We start from the raw sequence: 5,413 nt of genomic DNA on the forward strand, positions 1-5,413 counted from the left end.
TCGAAAATTTTCGAATTTTCACTTTTTATTACGGCCGACCTGTGCATCGGCCCCCATATTCCAATACCCATCACCAGAAGATGAGATGCTTCCGTTGCATATCCTCGTATTTTATCTACCTGGGTGCCCCCCGAGCCGATTCTGTCAAGAGAATTGATGGTATCGGCTCTGTTGGATAACATGTTGAACCCAGGCAGAATGGTGGGTGAGGATAATTTTGGCCGATCGCTGGAATCGGCCTCCACGTTGCTTGCTCGTTGAAGGTTTTGTAAGTTCCCTTCATAAATTTTTTGGGGCCGATCACAAGGATCAGCCTCTCCTGGTTTGCTCATTGGTTTGATCTTGCTACTTGGTCAGGCTGGATAAAACCAACCCAACCTCTGACTTGATGCGCTTGCTGTCGTCCACCTTGAGTGCTCCGTAGAGTCGTGGAGGGCTAAGCTCTGTCGGCAAGACGAGTACCATGTTTGTGCCAGCCGATGTCTCATCATCGGCTTTCCTCTGTTTGGGGCGCCACTCCATTTTCCGTGGACGACCCTCTTCATCCAGGGTTCGCTGAACCTTTGCGGCCAGATCAGGCCGTGCCTTCCTTAGCGTGTGCAGGTACAACCTTTCGGCTTCCTCCAGGCCGCGCAATCGTTGAACCCTGCGCTTTTGGGAACGGCTGAGTCCGTCAGGGCACCACCTTGGCCGGTGATACCTGTCTTCTTCCACTTCTCCCTCGTCTTCTGAATCCTCAAGATCTGCCCAACGAGGTGACTCAGCGCATTTGCTTTGTGGCGGGAGAGGCCCTAGGCGCTCGAACACAGACACGTTGGCTGCCTCCTTCTTTTTATTGTTGCATTACGGGCAATTGCCGATTGTGGGCAATCGGCTCATTCCTGAATCCCAAGCAATGTCCGAAGAAGGGGCAGTCCCAATGCCTGGCGTTGTCATCTTGCTCCCTTGATGCTTCCGTGGCACAGCGCTCGTGCTCCTCCTCATCGCGATTCTGCCGACGATGTCTTCTGGCTTCCCTAGCCAGACGATCTCCTCTATCATCGTAATTGTGCCGTCGGCGTTGGTCATACTGACTAACATATTTGTTGAGGAGGTGATCAGAGAGGGGTCGCTGATATCTTATATTCTTCACCTCTCCCTCGGTGACATAGCGCTTGCCATCATGACGGAGCCGATCGCGTGGAGCGGCCTCCTCTCGTATCCTTGCTATGAGAGCAGCTGCCCTCATCTCCATCTTTGCCAGAGTGGTTTCCAAGTCCTACCATGTTGATGCTGAACGAGGGACCCGGCTGGCAATCTTCAGGGTAGGTGATTTCTACCATGTTAACGGCGGGGAAGGGTTGGGTGTCGACCTTCATAGCGTACTGGTTGAAAATTAGCCGCCCCTTCTCTATCGCCGCTTGGATGTGCTGACGCCACACCCGGCAGTCGTTGGTAGCATGGGAAAGCGAGTTGTGGAATTTGCAGTACGGCTTTCCGTTTAGCTCTTTCGCCGTGGGGAACTTGAGACCTTCGGGAATCGTCAACTCGTTTCTCCTTGAGCAGGAGGTCGAAGATTTGTTCAGTCTTGGTCACGTCAAAATCAAATCCCCGGGCGGCCCCGGTGGCTTTACCCATTTGCAGGCCACGGGGTTCCCCCGAGTCCACTCAGCCACTGCTATCTCTTGGCCTCCCGCGAGCACTTCATCTTCCTCCGCATCGACCATAACTATCGCACGCTTGAACTTGTCTTGGTACAGGTCGGGGTGGCGCTGTTCATATGCCGATAGTTTCCGAACCATGTGCGCCGGCGAGGGATAATCTGCTTGGGAGGCCATGTCCTTGAGCTGTGTTGCAAGGCCTGCTACCGCCAATTCGATCGCTTCCTTTTCGGTTATACGAACCGAATAACATCGGTTCCTAAGATTCCCGAAGCGCCGGACGTATTCTCGTCACCGTTTCCCCGCGCTTCGACGTAGTTGTGCTAGATCGGCAATGCCGGACTCGGAAGCTTCGAATGGTATTGCATATGGAACTGTTCTTCCAATTGCTTCCAAGACTCGGATGGAGTTTGCTGGCAAAGAGGTGTACCATCCAAAAGCCGATCCCGTGAGGGACCGTGAAAAGAGCCTCACGCGTAGCTGATCCGACACCGAAGCCGGTCCCGAGTTGAGCCAAATATCGGCCGACGTGCTCGATGGAGCTGGAGCCATCTGATCCACCGAATTTGGAGAAGTCGGGGAGCCGATATTTAGGTGGCAGCGGGATCATCTCGTAATCGTCGGGGTACGGCTTGGAATAGCCGATCGCCCTTCTTTTCGGCATCATGCCGAACCGGTCTCTCAGTATGGTACTGATCTGATCCGCTGTGCTGGCCGTAGGAGTTGCACTCTGAAGATTCGCCGGGGTGGCGTACTTGGCCTGCCACGTTTGCTTTTCCAGCTCTGAGCCATCTGCAGGAGCTGGGCGCGGGAGTTTCGTCGGTGTGGCGTATTTAGTTAGCCACGTCTGCTCTGTCGCCGACGTTCCTCCTGTCTTCGCCGGAGTCCCCGATGTTGTGGCCTGGTTTGTGAGTGCCCAGCCACCACAATCCGGCACATACATGCACGCGTATCCATGAGGGATCTCCTTAGGCGCCTCCATTACGAACTGGTAGTCACTAGGGTCGCCACCAATCCCGTAGACGAGGAATGCCGGTGTAGTCGGCACTTCAGCCAGGTGCTGCCAACGCATATGGCAGCGGTGGACGGGACCGGAATGGCAACTCTCCTTGATGAGTCCCGAGAGCTGGTCCCGACGGCGAGTACCGGTGGCTCATGATCTCTCGGATCACGCGCGGAGCGACACGCTCCAACACGTTGACCAAGTTCTCGAGTGGCGGTGTAGCGAGTGAGCCACCGGGTAATTGATCTCCTCGCCGCGGACCCTCGGTGCGTTCCTCCGACGGGGTAGAGAGGTCTATCCCATCGAGCGCACCTTGCGGTGAGAACCCCTTCCATCCGATGCCACCGGAACGGGTTCTCCGAAAAGAGCCGATGAGGTCGGCTTCGAGGGTAGCCTTGATCTCGTTGTATTGCTTCTTGAGGTCGTCGGGCAGATCCTCGTAGGTGATCGGCGTGCCGTCCGCCATCTCGGATGTAGATGGCGATGTGGTTGATGTAGACGATTGTCCCACCGGGCGTGCCGGAATGTGTTGACCGCCAAAACCCACCGGCGGGCAGCGGCCTTGTCAACACCGTAGAGCCGGGAAGAGTCTAGAGCTGCGGCTGGCCGAGACCCCTCCGAGCGACGGCCCGCAATGCTCTTCTCGGTCACACGCGGCGTTGCGAAGTGCAAGGGCGTGCCACCTGACCTATACCTGGTCAGGAAGGTGATGGGGATGCCTCGCTTAGTTTCCTGCAGGGCATACATGTAAACATTAAATACGAGCCTCGATCGGCTCTCAGGTTATCCTGTGAATCGGCTCAAAGAGCCGATCCACCCATGATCCGTACGGGGTGCACGAATACTTGGTGGTCCTGCTTGATCAAGATAGAGCTAATGAGATCTACGACGATTTAGGGTTTTCACCGCATAATCGGATCATCCTACTCCGAGTTGGGCCTCGCGGCCACGCACGGTGCTCGTAAGCCGATCCTAAACAAGGCCTCAAAACCAACATGAAGTTGATCTTCGGAACATCCCGTTTAGGACTTGCGAACGCCACCCTACGTGCCACCGGATCCTCCCCCTTTGTAAGGCCTAACTATTGCGGATATTAAACTAATCCTTGTAGAACAAGGAGCAATCATAACGGATCAGATCTACTAAATAATGATCAAGCGGGGTGCCGCCCCCACACCTGAGATAGGCGTGAGGGCGGCTAGATATGCAAGGGCTGCACTACGTAAGCATGCTTAAACGAAGAACAATGCTAACCCTAACGTATCTAATGATAACTACGTTGCTCGCCATCAAAAGCGCTTCGATACGAGCAACGCATGAACAACGTGGGGCTTGTGCTGCCTAGATCGCAAGATGCGATCTAGGCAGACATGTCGCTTACCCGATAGAAACCCTCGAGACGAAGGAGTTGGCGATGCGCCGAGATTGGTTTGTTTTTGGGGTTGAACGTGAGTTGTTGTTTATTCCATAAACCCTAGGTACATATTTATAGTCCAGGGGACTTTCTAATGTGGGCGTGCACTAAACCGTGCACGAGATAAACTCTAACTTCTAAATCGATACACAATCTATTATGCTAAGATACACGGGCTAACTAGCCCAAATTCTCCGTGCAAGGCCGCTTCATAGATCTTCCATATGTAATCTTTCAAGCCCATCTTGATCGCGGCCCACCTCCTGATCGCGGTTAAATCCTGGTGATAACAACTTCTTCCTCCGAAAACCCCTTGCCCTTGTTCTTGGAGACCATGGTGCCTCTAAACTGAAAACAGATCCTGGCAGAAACAGCTCGAAACAAAACACGTCGAAAACACGATATACGGACCTCCAGGGGTCCGGGGGATTATATAGCAAAAATTTTCTCGACAAAAGGAAAGTACCAGATCGAACCAGAGTCGGAAAGGGGCGACGGGGCGGCCAGACCATAGGTCGGCGCGGCCAGGCTGGGGCCCGCGCCGGCCTGTGGTTTCGCCCCCTCGTGCGTCTTTTCCACTCCGTTTCGAACTCGTAATTTTTCATATTTTCCAAAAACAACAAAAATAATGTTCGGAAAGTAAATCGCGAACTTTTCATTACCAGTACTGTTACCTATTCGAAGTTGAGTTCTGGCGGATTGTCAATTTGTCCTTTGATGAAAGCTTCCGGTGTTTCCACTCGAATGATATCAACATCAACATTATAAGAATCACCTGAGATATAATGCTTGAGTCTTTGTCCATTCACCACTTGCGTGGCATCGCCCCGGAGAGAGCTAATTTTAATTGCTCCCGAACGATACACCTCCTCAACAACATATGGTCCTTCCCATTTCGAGAGTAATTTCCCCGCAAAGAATCCGAGACGAGACCGATACAATAGGACTTTATCCCCAATATTAAACTCTCTTTTGATGATCCTTCTATCATGCCATTTCTTAACTTTTTCTTTAAAGAGTTTAGCATTTTCATAAGCTTCACTTCTCCATTCATCTAGAGAACTTAATTGTAGCAACCTCTTATCACCGGCAAGTTTAGGATCTTTATTTAATTCTCTAACAGCCCTATAAGCTTTGTGTTCTAGCTCTAAAGGTAAATGACAAGCTTTTCCGTAAACCATTTTATAAGGTGACATTCCCATGGGGTTTTTATAAGCAGTTCTATAAGCCCATAGTGCATCTTTCAATTTACTAGCCCAATTCTTTCTAGATTTATTAACGGTTTTCTGGCAAGATAGATTTAATCTCTCTATTTGATAATTCTACTTGACCACTAGTTTGAGGATGATAAGCGGA

This window comes from Lolium rigidum, chromosome 2, assembly GCF_022539505.1.
Source record: "Lolium rigidum isolate FL_2022 chromosome 2, APGP_CSIRO_Lrig_0.1, whole genome shotgun sequence".
In the NCBI taxonomy this organism is placed as follows: Eukaryota; Viridiplantae; Streptophyta; class Magnoliopsida; order Poales; family Poaceae; genus Lolium; species Lolium rigidum.